Source organism: Lepisosteus platostomus, unplaced genomic scaffold (assembly GCF_059453375.1).
Source record: "Lepisosteus platostomus isolate fLepPlt1 unplaced genomic scaffold, fLepPlt1.hap1 Scaffold_84_H1, whole genome shotgun sequence".
NCBI lineage: Eukaryota > Metazoa > Chordata > Actinopteri > Semionotiformes > Lepisosteidae > Lepisosteus > Lepisosteus platostomus.
The window spans coordinates 184953-211795 of record NW_028291696.1 but is presented as its reverse complement, the minus strand read 5'-3'; the positions used below and the strand labels follow the sequence as shown (position 1 = coordinate 211795).

At 49.7% G+C, this 26843-nt stretch overlaps 18 non-coding genes across 18 annotated transcripts; 9 read left to right on the top strand and 9 right to left on the bottom strand.

The window, feature by feature from the left end:
• The first annotated feature begins 5816 nt into the window (after nucleotides 1-5816).
• On the top strand, nucleotides 5817-5888 carry trnad-guc (transfer RNA aspartic acid (anticodon GUC)). The gene has a single exon. It is a non-coding gene; the product is annotated as a tRNA-Asp (tRNA).
• A 634-nt stretch (nucleotides 5889-6522) lies between these two features.
• Nucleotides 6523-6595, bottom strand: trnav-cac (transfer RNA valine (anticodon CAC)). Its single transcript has one exon. It is a non-coding gene; the product is annotated as a tRNA-Val (tRNA).
• Nucleotides 6596-7046: 451 nt separating this feature from the next.
• Nucleotides 7047-7118, bottom strand: trnae-uuc (transfer RNA glutamic acid (anticodon UUC)). Its single transcript has one exon. It is a non-coding gene; the product is annotated as a tRNA-Glu (tRNA).
• Nucleotides 7119-7319: 201 nt separating this feature from the next.
• On the top strand, nucleotides 7320-7391 carry trnah-gug (transfer RNA histidin (anticodon GUG)). Its single transcript has one exon. It is a non-coding gene; the product is annotated as a tRNA-His (tRNA).
• Nucleotides 7392-7965: 574 nt separating this feature from the next.
• Nucleotides 7966-8038, bottom strand: trnav-aac (transfer RNA valine (anticodon AAC)). Its single transcript has one exon. It is a non-coding gene; the product is annotated as a tRNA-Val (tRNA).
• Nucleotides 8039-9235: 1197 nt separating this feature from the next.
• trnad-guc (transfer RNA aspartic acid (anticodon GUC)) lies at nucleotides 9236-9307 on the top strand. Its single transcript has one exon. It is a non-coding gene; the product is annotated as a tRNA-Asp (tRNA).
• A 1158-nt stretch (nucleotides 9308-10465) lies between these two features.
• On the bottom strand, nucleotides 10466-10537 carry trnae-uuc (transfer RNA glutamic acid (anticodon UUC)). Its single transcript has one exon. It is a non-coding gene; the product is annotated as a tRNA-Glu (tRNA).
• A 201-nt stretch (nucleotides 10538-10738) lies between these two features.
• On the top strand, nucleotides 10739-10810 carry trnah-gug (transfer RNA histidin (anticodon GUG)). Its single transcript has one exon. It is a non-coding gene; the product is annotated as a tRNA-His (tRNA).
• A 1816-nt stretch (nucleotides 10811-12626) lies between these two features.
• On the top strand, nucleotides 12627-12698 carry trnad-guc (transfer RNA aspartic acid (anticodon GUC)). Its single transcript has one exon. It is a non-coding gene; the product is annotated as a tRNA-Asp (tRNA).
• A 1158-nt stretch (nucleotides 12699-13856) lies between these two features.
• trnae-uuc (transfer RNA glutamic acid (anticodon UUC)) lies at nucleotides 13857-13928 on the bottom strand. The gene has a single exon. It is a non-coding gene; the product is annotated as a tRNA-Glu (tRNA).
• Nucleotides 13929-14775: 847 nt separating this feature from the next.
• On the bottom strand, nucleotides 14776-14848 carry trnav-aac (transfer RNA valine (anticodon AAC)). Its single transcript has one exon. It is a non-coding gene; the product is annotated as a tRNA-Val (tRNA).
• Nucleotides 14849-16045: 1197 nt separating this feature from the next.
• trnad-guc (transfer RNA aspartic acid (anticodon GUC)) lies at nucleotides 16046-16117 on the top strand. The gene has a single exon. It is a non-coding gene; the product is annotated as a tRNA-Asp (tRNA).
• Nucleotides 16118-16751: 634 nt separating this feature from the next.
• Nucleotides 16752-16824, bottom strand: trnav-cac (transfer RNA valine (anticodon CAC)). Its single transcript has one exon. It is a non-coding gene; the product is annotated as a tRNA-Val (tRNA).
• Nucleotides 16825-17275: 451 nt separating this feature from the next.
• Nucleotides 17276-17347, bottom strand: trnae-uuc (transfer RNA glutamic acid (anticodon UUC)). Its single transcript has one exon. It is a non-coding gene; the product is annotated as a tRNA-Glu (tRNA).
• A 201-nt stretch (nucleotides 17348-17548) lies between these two features.
• trnah-gug (transfer RNA histidin (anticodon GUG)) lies at nucleotides 17549-17620 on the top strand. The gene has a single exon. It is a non-coding gene; the product is annotated as a tRNA-His (tRNA).
• Nucleotides 17621-19436: 1816 nt separating this feature from the next.
• On the top strand, nucleotides 19437-19508 carry trnad-guc (transfer RNA aspartic acid (anticodon GUC)). The gene has a single exon. It is a non-coding gene; the product is annotated as a tRNA-Asp (tRNA).
• A 1158-nt stretch (nucleotides 19509-20666) lies between these two features.
• On the bottom strand, nucleotides 20667-20738 carry trnae-uuc (transfer RNA glutamic acid (anticodon UUC)). The gene has a single exon. It is a non-coding gene; the product is annotated as a tRNA-Glu (tRNA).
• Nucleotides 20739-23092: 2354 nt separating this feature from the next.
• trnam-cau (transfer RNA methionine (anticodon CAU)) lies at nucleotides 23093-23165 on the top strand. Its single transcript has one exon. It is a non-coding gene; the product is annotated as a tRNA-Met (tRNA).
• Nucleotides 23166-26843: the final 3678 nt, after the last annotated feature.

Here is a 26843-nt window from a genome sequence, read left to right as displayed (position 1 = left end):
TAAAATGGATGCAACTTGCAAAACATGAAATACAAACCTTGCTAATCAGCGCTAGCGGCTGGCAAAAACAAAAGAAGTCAGCAATGTTTTTTTCTTTAACCTTAACCCTACTAATGGAGAAGAGTTAAACGACCGAGTCTATGCAGCTTAAACGGTGCGCACGTCGGGTTCTTAGCTGGTAAATCACGCTCACCCCAGTCCTTAATCTTTTAAAGAGGATACAAAATTGAACCTAGTCGCCACATCACATACATCCTGTTCAATGATAAAAAGGTAACATCTATCCTCGCTCCAGACTAAATCTCACGTTGAGGGCATATTTTTTTTCACTTTACCGTGAGTCGGGCTCGGCTGCACAGAGGAGAGAGCAGACCAATGAGGTCACGGGGACAGGGGAGTCACACGCTGGTGGTTTGAATACGCGGAAGATCACTGAGGGATCCACAGTATATGGACCCTCCGTGCGCCATCAGTCCGCACTCCGGACTCTGAATCCTGCCATCCGAGTTAAGATCTCGGCGGAACCTGAGGCACAGTTCCTTCTTAAAACGTAATCTGGTGAGCATTTCTAGAATCGTACTTGTATAGATGCAGCCTTTAATGTGTTGCTAGGTTAAAATTGATGACTTCTTGTATTTCAGTAGGCAACTGCCCTCTTGATTTCGGATTTAATTTCTTTATTACAGGGGCGCTTTTATGATGACAGAGTCATGTTCAGGTACTTTGCTTGATTGAGGAAGCTCATTTCGGACTCTGTGATCTGCTCACCTGGAAAGGTCTGCTGTACTACTACAAGAGAGAAGTAGAGTCTGGAAGAAGGGACAATTTTATGATGCTTTGGAAGGTAATGTTTTTTTTTTCTTTGAAATCGAAATGAATCAGAATAGCAGTGCAAAAGACAAACTCTTTGGTTTGGTTTAAAGAGATATGGTTTTAAAACAGACAACATGTAGAAAACAGGTGTTTCTCACTTTTGGAAAAGAATGGACCGGGGGTAATATTTTACTAGTTGCAGGGCTGAGCTCACTGGGTTACAGTCCTGCAGTGTTACACCAGGTCCAGTGGCGCAATGGATAAGGCGTCTGATTACGAATCAGGAGATTGTAGGTTCGACTCTTACCTGGCTCGGGTCATTTTTAAACACATCGGGCTGCTCCCTAAGTAGTCTGTGCTACTTACTGCATTGTAATCGTACCCAGTAAGAGATTTCCTTCATGTAAATGAACTGCACCTGACAGCTTTAGAAAAACACCTGGGCTCAGTACGGTGCTGAGAGCTCAGCGTTGCTGTTCTAATTAGCACGCACTGCATCGGCTATGAGCCCGAACCTTTCAATTATTCCGATCAGTAAGTCAACACGTAGTCCACATGAACGGTAGAAATATTCTCTTGTCTGTCTCTTGTTTGTATAGAACTGAATGTCCCTGACAATGTACTGTTAGTTTTAATTGAAGAACGGCATTTGTGTTCAAATATACCAGACAAGTTTATGTAACTGCTCATGCGACACTCAGTTGTAATTAGTCAAGAAATAAAGTCGAACAACAGCTGCGGGTTTGATTCTGAACGTATCAGATTGCAGCGCCTTTTACTTCCATTGACAAATGATAGAGATTCGAAGAGAGATCCTTCAGACCAGCAAGCAAACCCACGGCTATTTCGGTTTTCTATCTAGGCAACGTTGGTGTTTGCAATAGCATACATGAAAGCGTGATGCAATTTCTGTGGCTACATTTGTTGCACGTCATGCACAGTAAGAGTGTTTCTAACACCAAATAAAAAGTCAACAATTAGCGATCACGCCTTCTCCTCAGTTAACCCACTGAAACCCTTGCTGTTAACAGTTCTTTACTGCGTGCTTTACCAGCACCTACATATCGTGTCGGTTCTTTCAGCTTTATTCATTAGGTTTTCAAAGGCATAAGCAGAGCACCAGAGGTGCGAAGGCAAAGTGTGTGGTTATCTGAAGAATTGATGTCCATGGCAGCAGGTCCAAGCGATTTCGCGTTGTTATAGTACCAGGAAAGGAGAAGCGGCACTTCGCCTCTGCCGCGCAGGCACAAGGCGACATGCGGCAGACGCCGGAGTCGGCAGGTTTCGAACCTGCGCGGGGAGTCCCCAACGCATTTCGATCCCATCGCCTTAAACACTCGAGCACGACAAATGCGAGCTCGCCGCCGCCGCATTCCTCCTATAATCAAACACGGACTGCGAGGTGGCTGCGGATACCTTTTTAAAGTTGCTCTCCGTTAAAAAAAAAAAACCTTTCACAAGATACGTGCCGGCAGACAGACACACCTCAGAGGGTTTAAGGCTGGCTTCACGTTCAAATGATAAAGTCCCCCCGTCCGGATGTCAAAATGCAACTTTGGCAGACAGAACAAACATCAACAAACCACAAATGTGGACAAGGATTTTACAAGCTGCACCACACTGCACTTTCAAAAGCATTTACGTTCGTGTTAGACGCAGGACTTGCCTTTGATTTGCGCGCTTACGAACGTCATGGAAAACGAAACAAAACTAAAGCCCTCAGCTCCTGCACGTGATTATAATGGCGTTACGTGTCGAAGCAGTAATTTACGTCATCCTACCACTGCAACACGGGGAATAGAGAGAAATGAGCACACGCTACGAATCGTCTCAATCACTCCCTAGAGTCGTAAGGCGCATTGAAGGGTGCACCCCCATCATTAATCGTTGCGCCTCTGTGAAAGGAAAGCTCTTGGGCAGTCTTTGAAACAGCTCGGATGAAACACTTGATTGCTTCCATGTGCATCTGGAGCCCACCCAGTGGGCAAAAGACGTATAATATACGTCTATTAAACGCATACCTTATACGTCTAAATGTGGTCTACAATTCGTCTAGAATGAAATTCTAATATACGTCTAAAGTTATACGTCAATTATACGTCTATGTTTAGACGTTCATTATACATAAATGGTTGGAGTTCTATTATACGGATAAATTTAGAGGACTATTATACATATATGGTTGGAGTTCCGGATAACTTTAGAGGTCTATTATACGGATAACTTTAGAGGACTATTATACGTATATGGTTAGAGGTCTATTATACGTATAACTTTAGAGGTCTATTATACGTATATGGTTAGAGGTCTATTATACGTATAACTTTAGAGGTCTATTATACGTATATGGGTAGAGGTCTATTATACATCAAAGATAGATTTTATAGGTGTAGAAACAAGTAAACCAAGCCAATGATTAGATTTAGAAATGTATTCTGAAAATACACATTCACACCTGAAACATATGTATTTCAAATTATACATTGTATACAATCAATCAACAATCAACATATGGGCAATAATCATAAAAAAAACACAACTAGTCTTAAACTTCAGCTACAAATTCTGGTAACATGGCAATATACAGTATAGTAATGACAAACACAAAACTAATTACATTAACACACTAACTCAAAACCACATTTTGATTCAAATATACATTTTAAAATGTACAACTTCTATATTTCCAAGAAAAAAAAATATTACAATGGAAGTTAAGATGATTTTTTTCCACTATTTGCAAACCCTGTCTAATTGTCCTAACAGTTAGAACCAAAAACCTATTATTTTCAGTGTCCAGATCTCCTGGCCCCCTGTCTTTCATATGCATTCTTCAAGTAACACATTGCATGCTCCTTTATTTCTTTTTCTGTTGATGTAGGGTGGGACTTCAGCACCGCAGCTAGGAGAAAATTATATAATATTACTTCCCAAATAAATGATGATTAATATCTTCTTTAGTATAATCTAAAAAGTGAACGGTTTACTAAGCTCAAAACTGAAATAAATGTATAAAATTTGGCTTGCATCATAGCAGTTGAGCAATAAAGTCTGTCCTAATTAAAGAGTACCCAAAGTTTGAAAGTACAACATAGAATAAGAATAGAGAAACGGCAAAACGATTTTGTGTCATCTTCCCCATTCACATTATTTTATGTGCCATTTTTTGCTTATTCACGTACTATTTTAATCAAAATAATATTAAGAAAGATCTGTATGTATTCAGATAGTATTATTATTGTTCATACTTACTCGTCAAAAGAGGATTGCTGAGATATTTGCGGATATACTTCTACGTTTGAAAAACGTGTCCAAAATTGTGACCAACGAATACTAGCAATGCATTGTGGTATATAACCGGAAAATATGTTGGGTTCGATATTTTCTCAACGTATGCGTTTATTAATGTTGTCGATATTATGGTTGAAATATAACATTGATAATACATCGCGGCTATGTGCCCCCTGCTATGAGCTGATGTGCAATTTTAACGCATGTAGTTAGTAAGGATCGGTCACTGTTGTATGGTATTATATATAATGACATTATGGAATAGGATGGGGACAGGCCTGGCATCACGGGGGGAGGGGGGAATGTTGCCCCTTCAGTTTTGGGCAAAAAGATTTACCTAACTTAATTTGCGCCCTAAAAAAATAGTTGTACTTTGTCAATGGTCAGACAACACTAAATGACAGGAACAGTCACTCAGTCTGTTTGATGGGCAGGAGGGCTATCCGTCCAGGAACTGCACATATCAGTGTCGTTATTGAGTGTCAACATTACGATCCTGTTTGCTCAGGTGGACCGATTCCTTGCAGTAGTTTATCATTATACTTAAAATCGTTATATAACTAGGACTAGTTATAGCAGTCTGTGCTTTCTGTTGGTTTTACAACATTTTTTCTTAACGATTCAGAACGTCCATGTAGCTGCAAAAATGAACGCTTATGGTACTTTTCGCTCCAGGCAATACTCTCCAGTGAGAGTGACGAAAAATGTGAAACTGAACTTCATCGCAAATACCAGATTGCTAGTCGATATCTTCTATCATAAAGCACTAATTAATGGCATAGCTGCGAGATTTCATTTGGGTAGCTGCACCGTACAGCTCCGTTTCAACCGAAATATCACCCCCGCTCAGAATTTCAGACGCCCCCCTACAGATTTTTCCCCGGGCACCGCGCACTGATGGGGGACGGGGTTTCCAGGAAATGGTATCAACTTTTCTCAAGAAAATAAAAATAGAAACTCTATAGGCACTCAAACATTTTACTGTTTTTTTTCAGGCAGGTGGCAAGACCCCTCCGCAAAACCCTTGTATGCCAAGCTGTGGGCATTGATTCGTCGAATATACGTATATTCACGGCGAAAATACGGCTATACGTATATATACGTCGCCTCGACGTATAATCAACGTCGAATTGCAACCGTAAAATCGACGACATTAATAAACGCATATATAACGTCGAAAACACATCTAACACTAGGAGTATACGGCACTCTGCACAGTGTACGAAGTAAATTATTTTCGCAGTAATTAATTTACACGTGTATAATAAATATAGTAAATATAATTAATTACTGCGAAAATAATTTACTTCGTACACTGTGCAGAGTGCTGTATACTCCTAGTGTTAGATGTGTTTTCGACGTTATATATGCGTTTATTAATGTTTATTTCACAGTGTCGTGCACCTTTTCATTGCTCTCGCTTTCAGAGCCTCCGCACGGCACACGACTCGACATCAGGAAGCACATTGAAGTGAAAGCAGGGAGCGCTGCAACATGCACTGTGCAGATCCCGCCACACTAAGAGGTATATAAGCGTCAAAGGCAAGTCATTCCGAGTTGGTCGTTTGTGTTTTCCGTTCAGACGCGAAATGCTGAAATGATCTCTCGGCTCCTCGGTTGTCATTTCTGCTCCGTAAAGGAATCACAGCACGCGTCGCCTTCCAGCACGCTGGGTCGGGACACGATGCCGGGGGTCGGAGCGTGTGATGTCTTCCTCGTTAGTATAGTGGCAAGTATCCCCGCCTGTCACGCGGGAGACCGGGGTTCGATTCCCCGACGGGGAGTAGCTTTTCTTTTACCTCCTTAGAGAAAGGACTGCCTTTCACTTCTCTGTTTTCTAACACAGCGTCGTGCACCTTTTCATTGCTCTCGCTTTCAGAGCCTCCGCACGGCACAAGACTCGACATCAGGAAGCACATTGAAGTGAAAGCAGGGAGCGCTGCGACATGCACTGTGCAGATCCCGCCACACTAAGAGGTGAGTGGGTCTGTTCGATGCACAAAGAACGCTTTGATAAGCGTCAAAGGCAAATCATTCCGAGTTGGTCGTTTGTGTTTTTCGTTCAGACGCGAAATGCTGAAATGATCTCTCGGCTCCTCGGTTGTCATTTCTGCTCCGTAAAGGAATCACAGCACGAGTCGGCTTCCAGCACGGTGGGTCGGGACACGATGCCGGGGGTCGGAGAGAGTGATGTCTTCCTCGTTAGTATAGGACCTGTCACGTGGACCTGTCACCTGTCCCCACCTGTCACGCGGGAGACCGGGGTACATCAGGACGCGCATTGAAGTGAAAGCAGGATGCGCTGCGACATGCACTGTGCAGATCCCGCCACACTAAGAGGTGAGTGGGTCTGTTCGATCACAGCGCTAGGCGAATCCCCAATCCCCTTTTGTGCGTGGCGACAGAAGAAGTCTGGTCTGTTTCCGCCCGGTTTCGATCCGGGGACCTTTCGCGTGTGAGGCGAACGTGATAACCACTACACTACGGAAACTGTGGTCAGATGTGCCCAGCGGCCCAGCGCTGAGCTTCGCCAATGCGATTCAGCTGCTTCCAGTGCCTTTATTGGGGTGCGCTGATGGACCGTGCTCTCTCTCCAGAGACCAGCACGCCTGTCATGGACGGAGCAGGAAAGACGGCGCCACATTCTACAGCCCTCTCCACGCAATCGACGAAATCGGGCTACTGAAGTGGAGAAAATCGCCTCTCCAGAAAGTGCAAATATCATCTTGGAGAGTATAAATCCTATTGCCGAAGGTCAGCCCTGTCTACCAGAGTGACCCTCCCACCTCCTGCAGCGATGGTCAGCTCGTCTCACACGCGAGAAGTTTCGGCTGGAAACAAGCGCCCCCTCTTCTCGCACGTTTTGCACGTTGAGTAGTTTTAATGCGGCTCCTTCGTACACAGTGCTGATCTTTTGGAAAGCAGGAGGCAAAATTGACACGTTCCCATACCGGGAGTCGAACCCGGGCCGCCTGGGTGAAAACCAGGAATCCTAACCGCTAGACCATATGGGAGTGCACAACCCTGCTGTTCCGGGCATCATGCAAGCAAACTACATAAATATGAGAAAACACGCAAGAGAGTTGTCACTCAGAGTGTCGAAGGGTCGATGTATACTGGGGCTCAGTTGAAATGCAACGTCAGGACTTTCCCGAATTATGTCACACGAAGAGAGCACAGCCTTTTCCGCCCTGCCACGTGTGTATCGGTAACTCGCCGTGATCGTATAGTGGTCAGTACTTTGCGTTGTGGCCGCAACAACCCCGGTTCGAATCCGGGTCACGGCAGAATAGGGGCGTCTGCTTTTACTACTTGCACGAATGAAGGCAAAAAAAAGCCAATTGATGTGAACGAACGGCGCTTTACAGAGGAGTACTGCCTGACTGGATCGTTGATGAACGACAGAGACCACTCCGACCTCTTCTCGGGTTTCTTCAATGACTTACTAAGGATCTTCTTCACATTCGCCCATGCAGGGGAAGCCAGTTACACCAAAGCAAACGCAGGAAAGTGCAATTCAAGCAGAGTCCAGGAGGGACTTGTTTACACCGAGAGTGGTCGGAGAATGGAACAATGCGCCTAGCCCTGTTGCTGGAGCCGATTCTTGATGAGATCTTGGGCTCACTAAGAAGCCCCCGCTGGATGCTAATCTTTCTGTTGTTCTTGCAGGTCCTGCGCTGCTTTTGAGCCGACAGAGCTCGTCCTGATCTGTCGGCACAGCCCAATTGCAAATGATCGGCTCCGCATACAGAAGGAACGTGCGTTTGGTACAAGAGTGCATGAAGGCACCTGAAATACATTGGGAACAAATGACCGGTCGCTCAATACCTCTGTGAAGTACAGGAGCGTGCAAAACGAGGCTGTTTCCGCCCGGTCTCGAACCGGGGACCTTTCGCGTGTTAGGCGAACGTGATAGCCGCTACACCACGGAAACCTGCAGGGACTGCTGCTGGTGTCTCGCTTGCGTTTCGGGCTGAGAAAGGGACGCGTCACTTTAGGCAGGGGGCGCTGGAGAGAGGAACAAAGGGCGCGATGAAACAAAACACCGAAACCCGGGATCTTTAGATCTTCAGTCTAACGCTCTCCCAGCTGAGCTATTTCGGCGGTGCACAGAGCCCACAGCCACCTGCTCCAGCCTTCCTGTGTTGCGGCATGAGCGCACCAAGAGTAGCGGGAGAGTGTTGCAGGAACGTCACTCAGAAGGAAAGCCACCCAGGTGCGCCCTCTGAGCTCTGTCCAGCGCATCTTCCTCGCATGGACTCCTGCCTGCGACGGGCAGGAAACAATTAGCAAGAACAGAACAACACCCCATGGGTGTCTCATGACCACACCTTAGGTTGTGACACGTGCAGGTGTGAGGGGTTGCCGGGCTACTTTGGAGCAGAGCTTGGGCGGAGGGAGGGCGGGAAAGCAGACAAAGAGGTGACACCTCAAGGTCTGCACGATCACAGCTCTCCGCCGCCCCAGGCTTCCGCTCGATAAGCTGCTGGACACACTCGCCCCTCCTCACACAGACCGTGGAAAAGCCCCCGAGTCGGAGGGCTCTCTCTTCCTCCCAGGAGCTCTTGGACACGACGCACAGACAGGGTGCGGGGAGCCGCCGCCTGCAAACACGGCTCCAGGCAGGACTCCACTCCGTAGGAGCCGCAGAGCAGAGGAGATGGGGGCAGCTTAGCTCCTGTGCAGAGACCTGAGCTGCTGTTGCTGCAGACGCTGTCTTTTCTGCACTCGGGGTAGGAGTGAATGTTGAGTTGCCCTTAGAAATGAAGCAGAGTACTTCAACGGCACGGGTGTGTGTGTGTGCGTGCGCCCTGGTGATTCTGGGAGACAGATCGAACCTGGGCTAAAAGAGAGGAGGCTTAGCCCTCTTCCATTTGCTACTTCAAAGTTGTACAACCCATTTGTATTTGCTAGGCGGCGCAGTTTATCGTGCACAAAGAACGCTTTGAAAAGCGTCCAAAGCAAGTCATTCCGAGTTGGTCGTTTGTGTTTTCCGTTCAGACGCGAAATGCTGAAATGATCTCTCGGCTCCTCGGTTGTCATTTCTGCTCCGTAAAGGAATCACAGCACGCGTCGCCTTCCAGCACGCTGGGTCGGGACACGATGCCGGGGGTCGGAGCGTGTGATGTCTTCCTCGTTAGTATAGTGGCAAGTATCCCCGCCTGTCACGCGGGAGACCGGGGTTCGATTCCCCGACGGGGAGTAGCTTTTCTTTTACCTCCTTAGAGAAAGGACTGCCTTTCACTTCTCTGTTTTCTAACACAGCGTCGTGCACCTTTTCATTGCTCTCGCTTTCAGAGCCTCCGCACGGCACAAGACTCGACATCAGGAAGCACATTGAAGTGAAAGCAGGGAGCGCTGCGACATGCACTGTGCAGATCCCGCCACACTAAGAGGTGAGTGGGTCTGTTCGATGCACAAAGAACGCTTTGATAAGCGTCAAAGGCAAATCATTCCGAGTTGGTCGTTTGTGTTTTCCGTTCAGACGCGAAATGCTGAAATGATCTCTCGGCTCCTCGGTTGTCATTTCTGCTCCGTAAAGGAATCACAGCACGAGTCGGCTTCCAGCACGGTGGGTCGGGACACGATGCCGGGGGTCGGAGAGAGTGATGTCTTCCTCGTTAGTATAGGACCTGTCACGTGGACCTGTCACCTGTCCCCACCTGTCACGCGGGAGACCGGGGTACATCAGGACGCGCATTGAAGTGAAAGCAGGATGCGCTGCGACATGCACTGTGCAGATCCCGCCACACTAAGAGGTGAGTGGGTCTGTTCGATCACAGCGCTAGGCGAATCCCCAATCCCCTTTTGTGCGTGGCGACAGAAGAAGTCTGGTCTGTTTCCGCCCGGTTTCGATCCGGGGACTTTTCGCGTGTGAGGCGAACGTGATAACCACTACACTACGGAAACTGTGGTCAGATGTGCCCAGCGGCCCAGCGCTGAGCTTCGCCAATGCGATTCAGCTGCTTCCAGTGCCTTTATTGGGGTGCGCTGATGGACCGTGCTCTCTCTCCAGAGACCAGCACGCCTGTCATGGACGGAGCAGGAAAGACGGCGCCACATTCTACAGCCCTCTCCACGCAATCGACGAAATCGGGCTACTGAAGTGGAGAAAATCGCCTCTCCAGAAAGTGCAAATATCATCTTGGAGAGTATAAATCCTATTGCCGAAGGTCAGCCCTGTCTACCAGAGTGACCCTCCCACCTCCTGCAGCGATGGTCAGCTCGTCTCACACGCGAGAAGTTTCGGCTGGAAACAAGCGCCCCCTCTTCTCGCACGTTTTGCACGTTGAGTAGTTTTAATGCGGCTCCTTCGTACACAGTGCTGATCTTTTGGAAAGCAGGAGGCAAAATTGACACGTTCCCATACCGGGAGTCGAACCCGGGCCGCCTGGGTGAAAACCAGGAATCCTAACCGCTAGACCATATGGGAGTGCACAACCCTGCTGTTCCGGGCATCATGCAAGCAAACTACATAAATATGAGAAAACACGCAAGAGAGTTGTCACTCAGAGTGTCGAAGGGTCGATGTATACTGGGGCTCAGTTGAAATGCAACGTCAGGACTTTCCCGAATTATGTCACACGAAGAGAGCACAGCCTTTTCCGCCCTGCCACGTGTGTATCGGTAACTCGCCGTGATCGTATAGTGGTCAGTACTTTGCGTTGTGGCCGCAACAACCCCGGTTCGAATCCGGGTCACGGCAGAATAGGGGCGTCTGCTTTTACTACTTGCACGAATGAAGGCAAAAAAAAGCCAATTGATGTGAACGAACGGCGCTTTACAGAGGAGTACTGCCTGACTGGATCGTTGATGAACGACAGAGACCACTCCGACCTCTTCTCGGGTTTCTTCAATGACTTACTAAGGATCTTCTTCACATTCGCCCATGCAGGGGAAGCCAGTTACACCAAAGCAAACGCAGGAAAGTGCAATTCAAGCAGAGACCAGGAGGGACTTGTTTACACCGAGAGTGGTCGGAGAATGGAACAATGCGCCCAGCCCTGTTGCTGGAGCCGATTCTTGATGAGATCTTGGGCTCACTAAGAAGCCCCCGCTGGATGCTAATCTTTCTGTTGTTCTTGCAGGTCCTGCGCTGCTTTTGAGCCGACAGAGCTCGTCCTGATCTGTCGGCACAGCCCAATTGCAAATGATCGGCTCCGCATACAGAAGGAACGTGCGTTTGGTACAAGAGTGCATGAAGGTACCGGAAATACATTGGGAACAAATGACCGGTCGCTCAATACCTCTGTGAAGTACAGAAGCGTGCAAAACGAGGCTGTTTCCGCCCGGTCTCGAACCGGGGACCTTTCGCGTGTTAGGCAAACGTGATAGCCGCTACACCACGGAAACCTGCAGGGACTGCTGCTGGTGTCTCACTTGCGTTTCGGGCTGAGAAAGGGACGCGTCACTTTAGGCAGGGGGCGCTGGAGAGAGGAACAAAGGGCGCGATGAAACAAAACACCGAAACCCGGGATCTTTAGATCTTCAGTCTAACGCTCTCCCAGCTGAGCTATTTCGGCGGTGCACAGAGCCCACAGCCACCTGCTCCAGCCTTCCTGTGTTGCGGCATGAGCGCACCAAGAGTAGCGGGAGAGTGTTGCAGGAACGTCACTCAGAAGGAAAGCCACCCAGGTGCGCCCTCTGAGCTCTGTCCAGCGCATCTTCCTCGCATGGACTCCTGCCTGCGACGGGCAGGAAACAATTAGCAAGAACAGAACAACACCCCATGGGTGTCTCATGACCACACCTTAGGTTGTGACACGTGCAGGTGTGAGGGGTTGCCGGGCTACTTTGGAGCAGAGCTTGGGCGGAGGGAGGGCGGGAAAGCAGACAAAGAGGTGACACCTCAAGGTCTGCACGATCACAGCTCTCCGCCGCCCCAGGCTTCTGCTCGATAAGCTGCTGGACACACCCGCCCCTCCTCACACAGACCGTGGAAAAGCCCCCGAGTCGGAGGGCTCTCTCTTCCTCCCAGGAGCTCTTGGACACGACGCACAGACAGGGTGCGGGGAGCCGCCGCCTGCAAACACGGCTCCAGGCAGGACTCCACTCCGTAGGAGCCGCAGAGCAGAGGAGATGGGGGCAGCTTAGCTCCTGTGCAGAGACCTGAGCTGCTGTTGCTGCAGACGCTGTCTTTTCTGCACTCGGGGTAGGAGTGAATGTTGAGTTGCCCTTAGAAATGAAGCAGAGTACTTCAACGGCACGGGTGTGTGTGTGTGCGTGCGCCCTGGTGATTCTGGGAGACAGATCGAACCTGGGCTAAAAGAGAGGAGGCTTAGCCCTCTTCCATTTGTATCTGCTAGGCGGCGCAGTTGTCGTGCACAAAGAACGCTTTGAAAAGCGTCCAAAGCAAGTCATTCCGAGTTGGTCGTTTGTGTTTTCCGTTCAGACGCGAAATGCTGAAATGATCTCTCGGCTCCTCGGTTGTCATTTCTGCTCCGTAAAGGAATCACAGCACGCGTCGCCTTCCAGCACGCTGGGTCGGGACACGATGCCGGGGGTCGGAGCGTGTGATGTCTTCCTCGTTAGTATAGTGGCAAGTATCCCCGCCTGTCACGCGGGAGACCGGGGTTCGATTCCCCGACGGGGAGTAGCTTTTCTTTTACCTCCTTAGAGAAAGGACTGCCTTTCACTTCTCTGTTTTCTAACACAGCGTCGTGCACCTTTTCATTGCTCTCGCTTTCAGAGTCTCCGCACGGCACACGACTCGACATCAGGAAGCACATTGAAGTGAAAGCAGGGAGCGCTGCGACATGCACTGTGCAGATCCCGCCACACTAAGAGGTGAGTGGGTCTGTTCGATGCACAAAGAACGCTTTGATAAGCGTCAAAGGCAAATCATTCCGAGTTGGTCGTTTGTGTTTTCCGTTCAGACGCGAAATGCTGAAATGATCTCTCGGCTCCTCGGTTGTCATTTCTGCTCCGTAAAGGAATCACAGCACGAGTCGGCTTCCAGCACGGTGGGTCGGGACACGATGCCGGGGGTCGGAGAGAGTGATGTCTTCCTCGTTAGTATAGGACCTGTCACGTGGACCTGTCACCTGTCCCCACCTGTCACGCGGGAGACCGGGGTACATCAGGACGCGCATTGAAGTGAAAGCAGGATGCGCTGCGACATGCACTGTGCAGATCCCGCCACACTAAGAGGTGAGTGGGTCTGTTCGATCACAGCACTAGGCGAATCCCCAATCCCCTTTTGTGCGTGGCGACAGAAGAAGTCTGGTCTGTTTCCACCCGGTTTCGATCCGGGGATCTTTCGCGTGTGAGGCGAACGTGATAACCACTACACTACGGAAACTGTGGTCAGATGTGCCCAGCGGCCCAGTGCTGAGCTTCGCCAATGCGATTCAGCTGCTTCCAGTGCCTTTATTGGGGTGCGCTGATGGACCGTGCTCTCTCTCCAGAGACCAGCACGCCTGTCATGGACGGAGCAGGAAAGACGGCGCCACATTCTACAGCCCTCTCCACGCAATCGACGAAATCGGGCTACTGAAGTGGAGAAAATCGCCTCTCCAGAAAGTGCAAATATCATCTTGGAGAGTATAAATCCTATTGCCGAAGGTCAGCCCTGTCTACCAGAGTGACCCTCCCACCTCCTGCAGCGATGGTCAGCTCGTCTCACACGCGAGAAGTTTCGGCTGGAAACAAGCGCCCCCTCTTCTCGCACGTTTTGCACGTTGAGTAGTTTTAATGCGGCTCCTTCGTACACAGTGCTGATCTTTTGGAAAGCAGGAGGCAAAATTGACACGTTCCCATACCGGGAGTCGAACCCGGGCCGCCTGGGTGAAAACCAGGAATCCTAACCGCTAGACCATATGGGAGTGCACAACCCTGCTGTTCCGGGCATCATGCAAGCAAACTACATAAATATGAGAAAACACGCAAGAGAGTTGTCACTCAGAGTGTCGAAGGGTCGATGTATACTGGGGCTCAGTTGAAATGCAACGTCAGGACTTTCCCGAATTATGTCACACGAAGAGAGCACAGCCTTTTCCGCCCTGCCACGTGTGTATCGGTAACTCGCCGTGATCGTATAGTGGTCAGTACTTTGCGTTGTGGCCGCAACAACCCCGGTTTGAATCCGGGTCACGGCAGAATAGGGGCGTCTGCTTTTACTACTTGCACGAATGAAGGCAAAAAAAAGCCAATTGATGTGAACGAACGGCGCTTTACAGAGGAGTACTGCCTGACTGGATCGTTGATGAACGACAGAGACCACTCCGACCTCTTCTCGGGTTTCTTCAATGACTTACTAAGGATCTTCTTCACATTCGCCCATGCAGGGGAAGCCAGTTACACCAAAGCAAACGCAGGAAAGTGCAATTCAAGCAGAGTCCAGGAGGGACTTGTTTACACCGAGAGTGGTCGGAGAATGGAACAATGCGCCTAGCCCTGTTGCTGGAGCCGATTCTTGATGAGATCTTGGGCTCACTAAGAAGCCCCCGCTGGATGCTAATCTTTCTGTTGTTCTTGCAGGTCCTGCGCTGCTTTTGAGCCGACAGAGCTCGTCCTGATCTGTCGGCACAGCCCAATTGCAAATGATCGGCTCCGCATACAGAAGGAACGTGCGTTTGGTACAAGAGTGCATGAAGGCACCTGAAATACATTGGGAACAAATGACCGGTCGCTCAATACCTCTGTGAAGTACAGGAGCGTGCAAAACGAGGCTGTTTCCGCCCGGTCTCGAACCGGGGACCTTTCGCGTGTTAGGCGAACGTGATAGCCGCTACACCACGGAAACCTGCAGGGACTGCTGCTGGTGTCTCGCTTGCGTTTCGGGCTGAGAAAGGGACGCGTCACTTTAGGCAGGGGGCGCTGGAGAGAGGAACAAAGGGCGCGATGAAACAAAACACCGAAACCCGGGATCTTTAGATCTTCAGTCTAACGCTCTCCCAGCTGAGCTATTTCGGCGGTGCACAGAGCCCACAGCCACCTGCTCCAGCCTTCCTGTGTTGCGGCATGAGCGCACCAAGAGTAGCGGGAGAGTGTTGCAGGAACGTCACTCAGAAGGAAAGCCACCCAGGTGCGCCCTCTGAGCTCTGTCCAGCGCATCTTCCTCGCATGGACTCCTGCCTGCGACGGGCAGGAAACAATTAGCAAGAACAGAACAACACCCCATGGGTGTCTCATGACCACACCTTAGGTTGTGACACGTGCAGGTGTGAGGGGTTGCCGGGCTACTTTGGAGCAGAGCTTGGGCGGAGGGAGGGCGGGAAAGCAGACAAAGAGGTGACACCTCAAGGTCTGCACGATCACAGCTCTCCGCCGCCCCAGGCTTCCGCTCGATAAGCTGCTGGACACACTCGCCCCTCCTCACACAGACCGTGGAAAAGCCCCCGAGTCGGAGGGCTCTCTCTTCCTCCCAGGAGCTCTTGGACACGACGCACAGACAGGGTGCGGGGAGCCGCCGCCTGCAAACACGGCTCCAGGCAGGACTCCACTCCGTAGGAGCCGCAGAGCAGAGGAGATGGGGGCAGCTTAGCTCCTGTGCAGAGACCTGAGCTGCTGTTGCTGCAGACGCTGTCTTTTCTGCACTCGGGGTAGGAGTGAATGTTGAGTTGCCCTTAGAAATGAAGCAGAGTACTTCAACGGCACGGGTGTGTGTGTGTGCGTGCGCCCTGGTGATTCTGGGAGACAGATCGAACCTGGGCTAAAAGAGAGGAGGCTTAGCCCTCTTCCATTTGCTACTTCAAAGTTGTACAACCCATTTGTATTTGCTAGGCGGCGCAGTTTATCGTGCACAAAGAACGCTTTGAAAAGCGTCCAAAGCAAGTCATTCCGAGTTGGTCGTTTGTGTTTTCCGTTCAGACGCGAAATGCTGAAATGATCTCTCGGCTCCTCGGTTGTCATTTCTGCTCCGTAAAGGAATCACAGCACGCGTCGCCTTCCAGCACGCTGGGTCGGGACACGATGCCGGGGGTCGGAGCGTGTGATGTCTTCCTCGTTAGTATAGTGGCAAGTATCCCCGCCTGTCACGCGGGAGACCGGGGTTCGATTCCCTGACGGGGAGTAGCTTTTCTTTTACCTCCTTAGAGAAAGGACTGCCTTTCACTTCTCTGTTTTCTAACACAGCGTCGTGCACCTTTTCATTGCTCTCGCTTTCAGAGCCTCCGCACGGCACAAGACTCGACATCAGGAAGCACATTGAAGTGAAAGCAGGGAGCGCTGCGACATGCACTGTGCAGATCCCGCCACACTAAGAGGTGAGTGGGTCTGTTCGATGCACAAAGAACGCTTTGATAAGCGTCAAAGGCAAATCATTCCGAGTTGGTCGTTTGTGTTTTCCGTTCAGACGCGAAATGCTGAAATGATCTCTCGGCTCCTCGGTTGTCATTTCTGCTCCGTAAAGGAATCACAGCACGAGTCGGCTTCCAGCACGGTGGGTCGGGACACGATGCCGGGGGTCGGAGAGAGTGATGTCTTCCTCGTTAGTATAGGACCTGTCACGTGGACCTGTCACCTGTCCCCACCTGTCACGCGGGAGACCGGGGTACATCAGGACGCGCATTGAAGTGAAAGCAGGATGCGCTGCGACATGCACTGTGCAGATCCCGCCACACTAAGAGGTGAGTGGGTCTGTTCGATCACAGCGCTAGGCGAATCCCCAATCCCCTTTTGTGCGTGGCGACAGAAGAAGTCTGGTCTGTTTCCGCCCGGTTTCGATCCGGGGACCTTTCGCGTGTGAGGCGAACGTGATAACCACTACACTACGGAAACTGTGGTCAGATGTGCCCAGCGGCCCAGCGCTGAGCTTCGCCAATGCGATTCAGCTGCTTCCAGTGCCTTTATTGGGGTGCGCTGATGGACCGTGCTCTCTCTCCAGAGACCAGCACGCCTGTCATGGACGGAGCAGGAAAGACGGCGCCACATTCTACAGCCCTCTCCACGCAATCGACGAAATCGGGCTACTGAAGTGGAGAAAATCGCCTCTCCAGAAAGTGCAAATATCATCTTGGAGAGTATAAATCCTATTGCCGAAGGTCAGCCCTGTCTACCAGAGTGACCCTCCCACCTCCTGCAGCGATGGTCAGCTCGTCTCACACGCGAGAAGTTTCGGCTGGAAACAAGCGCCCCCTCTTCTCGCACGTTTTGCACGTTGAGTAGTTTTAATGCGGCTCCTTCGTACACAGTGCTGATCTTTTGGAAAGCAGGAGGCAAAATTGACACGTTCCCATACCGGGAGTCGAACCCGGGCCGCCTGGGTGAAAACCAGGAATCCTAACCGCTAGACCATATGGGAGTGCACAACCCTGCTGTTCCGGGCATCATGCAAGCAAACTACATAAATATGAGAAAACACGCAAGAGAGTTGTCACTCAGAGTGTCGAAGGGTCGATGTATACTGGGGCTCAGTTGAAATGCAACGTCAGGACTTTCCCGAATTATGTCACACGAAGAGAGCACAGCCTTTTCCGCCCTGCCACGTGTGTATCGGTAACTCGCCGTGATCGTATAGTGGTCAGTACTTTGCGTTGTGGCCGCAACAACCCCGGTTCGAATCCGGGTCACGGCAGAATAGGGGCGTCTGCTTTTACTACTTGCACGAATGAAGGCAAAAAAAAGCCAATTGATGTGAACGAACGGCGCTTTACAGAGGAGTACTGCCTGACTGGATCGTTGATGAACGACAGAGACCACTCCGACCTCTTCTCGGGTTTCTTCAATGACTTACTAAGGATCTTCTTCACATTCGCCCATGCAGGGGAAGCCAGTTACACCAAAGCAAACGCAGGAAAGTGCAATTCAAGCAGAGACCAGGAGGGACTTGTTTACACCGAGAGTGGTCGGAGAATGGAACAATGCGCCCAGCCCTGTTGCTGGAGCCGATTCTTGATGAGATCTTGGGCTCACTAAGAAGCCCCCGCTGGATGCTAATCTTTCTGTTGTTCTTGCAGGTCCTGCGCTGCTTTTGAGCCGACAGAGCTCGTCCTGATCTGTCGGCACAGCCCAATTGCAAATGATCGGCTCCGCATACAGAAGGAACGTGCGTTTGGTACAAGAGTGCATGAAGGTACCGGAAATACATTGGGAACAAATGACCGGTCGCTCAATACCTCTGTGAAGTACAGAAGCGTGCAAAACGAGGCTGTTTCCGCCCGGTCTCGAACCGGGGACCTTTCGCGTGTTAGGCAAACGTGATAGCCGCTACACCACGGAAACCTGCAGGGACTGCTGCTGGTGTCTCACTTGCGTTTCGGGCTGAGAAAGGGACGCGTCACTTTAGGCAGGGGGCGCTGGAGAGAGGAACAAAGGGCGCGATGAAACAAAACACCGAAACCCGGGATCTTTAGATCTTCAGTCTAACGCTCTCCCAGCTGAGCTATTTCGGCGGTGCACAGAGCCCACAGCCACCTGCTCCAGCCTTCCTGTGTTGCGGCATGAGCGCACCAAGAGTAGCGGGAGAGTGTTGCAGGAACGTCACTCAGAAGGAAAGCCACCCAGGTGCGCCCTCTGAGCTCTGTCCAGCGCATCTTCCTCGCATGGACTCCTGCCTGCGACGGGCAGGAAACAATTAGCAAGAACAGAACAACACCCCATGGGTGTCTCATGACCACACCTTAGGTTGTGACACGTGCAGGTGTGAGGGGTTGCCGGGCTACTTTGGAGCAGAGCTTGGGCGGAGGGAGGGCGGGAAAGCAGACAAAGAGGTGACACCTCAAGGTCTGCACGATCACAGCTCTCCGCCGCCCCAGGCTTCTGCTCGATAAGCTGCTGGACACACCCGCCCCTCCTCACACAGACCGTGGAAAAGCCCCCGAGTCGGAGGGCTCTCTCTTCCTCCCAGGAGCTCTTGGACACGACGCACAGACAGGGTGCGGGGAGCCGCCGCCTGCAAACACGGCTCCAGGCAGGACTCCACTCCGTAGGAGCCGCAGAGCAGAGGAGATGGGGGCAGCTTAGCTCCTGTGCAGAGACCTGAGCTGCTGTTGCTGCAGACGCTGTCTTTTCTGCACTCGGGGTAGGAGTGAATGTTGAGTTGCCCTTAGAAATGAAGCAGAGTACTTCAACGGCACGGGTGTGTGTGTGTGCGTGCGCCCTGGTGATTCTGGGAGACAGATCGAACCTGGGCTAAAAGAGAGGAGGCTTAGCCCTCTTCCATTTGTATCTGCTAGGCGGCGCAGTTGTCGTGCACAAAGAACGCTTTGAAAAGCGTCCAAAGCAAGTCATTCCGAGTTGGTCGTTTGTGTTTTCCGTTCAGACGCGAAATGCTGAAATGATCTCTCGGCTCCTCGGTTGTCATTTCTGCTCCGTAAAGGAATCACAGCACGCGTCGCCTTCCAGCACGCTGGGTCGGGACACGATGCCGGGGGTCGGAGCGTGTGATGTCTTCCTCGTTAGTATAGTGGCAAGTATCCCCGCCTGTCACGCGGGAGACCGGGGTTCGATTCCCCGACGGGGAGTAGCTTTTCTTTTACCTCCTTAGAGAAAGGACTGCCTTTCACTTCTCTGTTTTCTAACACAGCGTCGTGAACCTTTTCATTGCTCTCGCTTTCAGAGCCTCCGCACGGCACACGACTCGACATCAGGAAGCACATTGAAGTGAAAGCAGGGAGCGCTGCGACATGCACTGTGCAGATCCCGCCACACTAAGAGGTGAGTGGGTCTGTTCGATGCACAAAGAACGCTTTGATAAGCGTCAAAGGCAAATCATTCCGAGTTGGTCGTTTGTGTTTTCCGTTCAGACGCGAAATGCTGAAATGATCTCTCGGCTGCTCGGTTGTCATTTCTGCTCCGTAAAGGAATCACAGCACGAGTCGGCTTCCAGCACGGTGGGTCGGGACACGATGCCGGGGGTCGGAGAGAGCGATGTCTTCCTCGTTAGTATAGGACCTGTCACGTGGACCTGTCACCTGTCCCCACCTGTCATGCGGGAGACCGGGGTACATCAGGACGCGCATTGAAGTGAAAGCAGGATGCGCTGCGACATGCACTGTGCAGATCCTGCCACACTAAGAGGTGAGTGGGTCTGTTCGATCACAGCACTAGGCGAATCCCCAATCCCCTTTTGTGCGTGGCGACAGAAGAAGTCTGGTCTGTTTCCGCCCGGTTTCGATCCGGGGATCTTTCGCGTGTGAGGCGAACGTGATAACCACTACACTACGGAAACTGTGGTCAGATGTGCCCAGCGGCCCAGCGCTGAGCTTCGCCAATGCGATTCAGCTGCTTCCAGTGCCTTTATTGGGGTGCGCTGATGGACCGTGCTCTCTCTCCAGAGACCAGCACGCCTGTCATGGACGGAGCAGGAAAGACGGCGCCACATTCTACAGCCCTCTCCACGCAATCGACGAAATCGGGCTACTGAAGTGGAGAAAATCGCCTCTCCAGAAAGTGCAAATATCATCTTGGAGAGTATAAATCCTATTGCCGAAGGTCAGCCCTGTCTACCAGAGTGACCCTCCCACCTCCTGCAGCGATGGTCAGCTCGTCTCACACGCGAGAAGTTTCGGCTGGAAACAAGCGCCCCCTCTTCTCGCACGTTTTGCACGTTGAGTAGTTTTAATGTGGCTCCTTCGTACACAGTGCTGATCTTTTGGAAAGCAGGAGGCAAAATTGACACGTTCCCATACCGGGAGTCGAACCCGGGCCGCCTGGGTGAAAACCAGGAATCCTAACCGCTAGACCATATGGGAGTGCACAACCCTGCTGTTCCGGGCATCATGCAAGCAAACTACATAAATATGAGAAAACACGCAAGAGAGTTGTCACTCAGAGTGCCGAAGGGTCGATGTATACTGGGGCTCAGTTGAAATGCAACGTCAGGACTTTCCCGAATTATGTCACACGAAGAGAGCACAGCCTTTTCCGCCCTGCCACGTGTGTATCGGTAACTCGCCGTGATCGTATAGTGGTCAGTACTTTGCGTTGTGGCCACAACAACCCTGGTTCAAATCCGGGTCACGGCAGAATAGGGGCGTCTGCTTTTACTACTTGCATGAATGAAGGCAAAAAAAAGCCAATCGATGTGAACGAACAGCGCTTTACAGAGGAGTACTGCCTGACTGGATCGTTGATGAACGACAGAGGCCACTCCGACCTCTTCTCGGGTTTCTTCAATGACTTACTAAGGATCTTCTTCACATTCGCCCATGCATGGGAAGCCAGTTACACCAAAGCAAACGCAGGAAAGTGCATTTCATGCAGAGACCAGGAGGGACCTGTTTACACCAAGAGTGGTCGGAGTATGGAACAATGCGCCAAGCCCTGTTTCTGGAGTCGATTCTTGATTAGATCTTGGGCTCACTAAGAGGCCCCCGCTGGGTACTAATCTTTCTGTTGTTCTCGCAGGTGTTGCGCTGCTTTTGAGCCGACAGAGCTCGTCTTGGTCTGTAGGGATAGCCCAATTGCAAATGATCGGCTCCAGGTACAGAAAAAACGTGCGTTTGGAACAAGAGTGCATGAAGGCACCGGAAATACATTGGGAACAAATGACTGGTGGTTCAAGACCTCTGTGAAGTGCAGGAGCGTGCAAGAAGAGGCTGTTTGCACCCAGTCTCGAACGGGGGACCTTTCGCGTGTTAGGCGAACGTGATAGCCGCTACACTACAGAAACCTGTAGGGACTGCTGCTGGTGTCTCGCTTGCGTTTCGGGCTGAGAAAGGGACGCGTCACTTTAGGCAGAGGGCGCTGGAGATAGGAACAAAGGGCGCGATGAAACAAAATGCCGAAACCCGGGATCGAGCCAGGGACCTTTAGAACATACTCTCACGAATCGTTAGAATACGTGCGTTTGATCATCAATTGCGTAACAACCACATTCGTTCGACTTGAGCCATCAAGCTCATAGTTTTCAAATCTTGAAAGCTGTCATTGAGCACATCATAGTCTGCAGTACGCCCCGTAACTTGCGTACTTCAACAGAAAGAAGAGCAGACAGCTCCATAAATATGCGAGGCGCAGAGAGTGCAAGGCGAGCCGCACACGTTTCGGTGACTGAGAGAGGGCAGTTTTTGCTTCTGCATTTCCCAAGTAAGGACGCATGACAACAAGCGATCGCGGTGCTCATTTACGACATAGTGGTGATGAGTTTTCAGTACGTGTTCTTTTGAACGAGCAATGAGGTTGCTGCCTTGGACAGCTGACTGCACGCTCTCATTGTGCCACGTGATGAGTATTCACCAGGCTCGTTCAGTCATTAGTCACATTCCATCGTTTGCCATAAGCAGATGCTGCAAGGTGATGTGGATATCAGTTCCCAGTCTTGTGGACGAGGACAAAAAGAACACACAAGGGCTCATCCGCAAGTTGAACCCAGGACCTCCCACACCCTAAGTGAGAATCATACCCCTAAACCAATGAGCCACGGAAGCACTTTCCATTTTATTCTGTCAGCGAGCTTGAGGACGGGGGAGAGGCGTCATTCGCTCGTCCAGTCAGACCTTCATCAATAAGTCAAGAAAGCCGCAATTACACGACTGCCTTGCAGATGAAGGGCAGTGAACTGCACCCGGTAAGAGGGGAACAAGCGGCACTAGGCGACACCGAGGCATGAGCCCCAGCGAGGGGGGTTAGCTTGCATGGTACAGCGGTCGCTTTGCATGCGAGAGGTAGCGGGATCATTTCCCACGTCCTCCAGGTGTGTGCTTAGAGCTTGATGTGCCGAAAGGTGTCCTTTAGCCTGTGGTCACACCTTGCATGGAGAGCGTCATGCAGCTGTCAATCATTTCGCAGCCACGCCCCCTCTTCATCTTCTCTCTGCCTTAAGCGTCTCCGCCACTCTCTCTTGACATTTCATGTCAGCATGTCAGAAGTCCGAGTGACGTTTTTAATGGCTGAGTGAGGGCACGATGCTGAAGCAGAGAGGCCACTTCAGCCAGAGAGACTTGTGCTAGGTGAGATCTGAAAAACAGACTCGCAACAGAAACAGACCAAAAAAGTATCGGTGAGATCAAAAGGCAAATGCAACATCCAGCAGAGGGCGTCTAAAGATTAGGGAACGGGCGACTGAAATCCATGAGGCAAACTTTCCGGCTGTGTACTGCAGCTGGCCTCGTTGGCGTAGTTGGTAGCGCGTCAGTCTCATCATCTGAAGGTCCTGAGTTTGATCCTCACACGGGGCAGGGCTGCTTCCTCTCTTGCTCTTTTCAAACACTTGCGGCAACTGTTCGCTCATAACCACGTCTGGAATGCGTGACCTTTACACGGGGGAGAAGCAACGCCGCATCCCTTTTCTAAAGAACATTCACATTCAGAAATAAGTCAAGAAATTTGCCATTACTTTCGCTCGCGCTGCTGTCAGCCTGCCCATGTTGCCAAAGAAAGATTCACTCGGCGTCAACATGACAGAACAGCGATCACTTGAAAACACTATTCCACACTCCGTAAGCAAGAACTTCAGTGTTTGCAGTCACCCGATATGCCGATAGTCAAAGGAGCACAAAACACGAAGCGTCAAAAGACAAGATGAGTTGATGGAAAGAGCGTTGAATTGATGAGCACAAAAGTTCAGCTCGTACAATAGGCAACGAAGGTCCCGGCGTCATCATCGCACTTGAAAGGACTGCCTTGCAGACTAAGGGCAGTGGGAGGTTGCTGTTTTGAGATGGAGGCATTGGGATGGTGGGCCGAGATCTATTCTTCTTAAGGAATTCTTCATCGTGAAAGATCGGTCCACAGGTCATCCAAAGAACTTACAAATTTTTTGGACTCAGGGAATCACGTGCTTCCAGAAGGGAGTGAAGTGCTCAAACACATGACATGCCCCCTTGATCTCACATGCACAATTCTGCTGCAACATGCACAGCTACCGTCCACACCAGGCAGTGGGGCTTCAGCAGAATTTGCTACGCCACCTGCAATTACATATCCAGCTGCACACATATACATGGCCCCTCTGTCCTTTTCAGGATCTCAAAAAAAAGCATAGCGTGGTTTTCCTGCAACCTGATTGACCGCATCTCCCTCAGAATGTGCCCCGTTGCATTCATTGGTGAAGCAGGACGGAGGCTAACGGGCATGCCAGAACAGTTAGGCTCAGCGATCTCTCCAAAATATTGTGGTTGTAGTGGAAGAAATATGGTTTAAATTGTACCTTGGTATTTCAAACTCTCTCTAGAATGTTATCCATTTCTATTTTATTTTGACAGGAACTGGCTAATGACACTAGATGAAAAGAGAAGAAAGAAAACACAACGTTTCGGCCGTGGAGCCTTCTTCAGGTGTGAGGGCTCCACGGCTGAAATGTTGTGTTTTCTTTCTTCTCTTTTAAGCATGGAATAGACCTATTACTTGTTCCTTTGCAGCCTACGCATGCTGACACAGCTCCCCACCTGAACTGCTAATGATGCCTGGTAGTTTGTGGTACTTGGGTATTGTCTTATGTTTGCTCAAACTGCATATGTGTGATTGCATATTTTTGGGTATTTTCATATGTCAATATTTAATTCACTGACATTCCTGTATGCTTGGAAGAAAGGTAGATTGGATTTGGCACAGGACGCCTGCCCATATTTGTTGATCATTGTTGGGCTGGAAAAACAATGATAAAAAGTGTATGAAAAAAGCTCTCTCCAATATTTCCCTTCTCTTCGCCATGGTTACACTGCCCGTTCTTTCCGTCTTTGGTCCTTCTACAAAGATTCCAGGGCTCTTTTTCCACCATAATATCAGAATATTTTTTTCTCTTTTAAAGGCTGTAGGTGGGGTGTGATGGACTGTACCACTATCATAGAAGATTTTTTCAGGACACATCGCAGTTCCATAGTAGAATTTATCAATAGTAGAATTCCATAGGACATTATTTACCAACATATTACCCAGTGTGAGACTCTGCCAGTAAACCTCAGAGCATTGAGTTCTCCACTGATAAAGATGGCTGTCTGAAGTCATGAAATCCACTGCTGGGATGCCTGAGAGACAGTAATTGAATCTTGGCTGGAATTAGGCTTTCTATTAGTGTTGATCTTTGGGAATTATGTGGTAAAAAGGGAAAACTCCTTTACTTTAGTCACTTTGAATGTTCAAATGTACAGAACCTGCAAAACTAAGCAATGAAAAAAATCCATCACCACTCTCATGATAGCATAACTCATAGTCTCTGCTGTTATGTAACAATACACACTTTCAATTTTCTTATCGCCTGTCTCCAGAGAGAATGTTGTTAGTGCTGATGACCTTGAATTAGACCTTGTTAACTCTGTAAAACAATCTTCCTCTGCTTAGATTTTCACTCAGATTGATTTTGTTCTCAGATTATTCCTGGCAGGACTGAGTTTCTAGGAAATGAAAAGTGAAAGAAAAAGTACAGAAGATCAGCCCTTGAATATACAACATTGTGCAGTGAGATTGTTAAATGTATTAGCTGCTATCCTGTGCTAGAGCCTGTCGTGGTAAGCAGTGGATGACAGGATCTAGCACAGATACTAATGAAACACTGTTAATGAAAGCTAAAACACTTGAGTCTTATTTTAGTTTTCCATTGCCCTTTCATTTGTGATGTACTGTACAACAGGCCACAGAACATGCACAAAAACAGATATGCACACATTCACACCAGGCAATGACAGTCTGCCCAGTCAGAATCTGAGCTGAGGTATCAGAATTCTGAATTCCCTGAATTCTGTCATGGATCATCCACAATAAGGGCAAAGTTTGAACACGAGGATCCCCAGAGCCTAGTAACATAAATCTTGGAGCAAAAGCAGATGATTAACTTCATAGTTTGTGTGGTTGAGCCAAAGTTGAGCATGAGGATATGTGAGTCACCATTCTTAGAAATGGATCCAACTTCAGACAGGCGTCAAAAGTAAGAGTATACAGTGCTGGGGCAATGACACTTCAATGATCAGAAGGATAACAAGAGTTTTAATGCATTGAAATTGATTTTCTGGTGATGCACACTGTCATGGAACTATTAATTTTTTAAGGATCACTTACTGACGTCAGACAGCTGCCAATTCTCCAGACTGGAAGGATGAACAGTTTATCCCCCTAGGTACCATATTTCCATATTTCGAAGCATTGGAATAATACATGTCATACAGCAACATAAAAACAGGAAGACAAGTATCACAGCCCCTATAATCGGTGTTAGTAACTTAAAAGAAAAACATTCCCCCTGGCCCAAACAGTGATTCTAACCAGGAGAGAAAAGCCGGTGTATCTTTTATGCCTCTCTCTTTATTCACCTTGTCTTTTAGTTCTTTTAAATGCTGAATAGCGAGTGTAAGATTTCCGTAATCATAGTCATTAGCTGGAATATATGTACAACAGGAGTCTCCTACTAAAGCATAGACTCCTCCAGATGCTGCATTTTGAAGGTCCAGCACGAACCTGTTCTGAAGTGCCATTAATCTAACTCCCCTTAATTCTTGTTTGATAGCGTCTAAGCCTTCTAACATGATATTAATAAAAGAGTACATTTCATAAAAAGTCGCATGGGTGAGGCTGTAGAATGAGGCATTAAAGCACATATATAACAAGATGCATTAAATTTCTTTAACTTTACAGTATGATTTATAAATTTATACCACAAATTACGCATATCCCCCTCATTATCAGTTTCATTCAGCCAGTTTGTATACAAAGAGGCTTCGTGTTTAGATTCTTCCTCTTTTGGGGTGGTGACAGGCTTCTACATAAAAAGGAAAAAGGCTGTGCACATCAGTCCCAAGCAGGTTATCCCCATCTGTCCTTGTGGAGACATCACTCCTGCGCTTTGTTCAGTTCGTTTGTGACCTTTTTACAGTGGGAAGCATGAATCCAGGGCACCATTTCTGTGACCTTCACAGCAGTGGCAG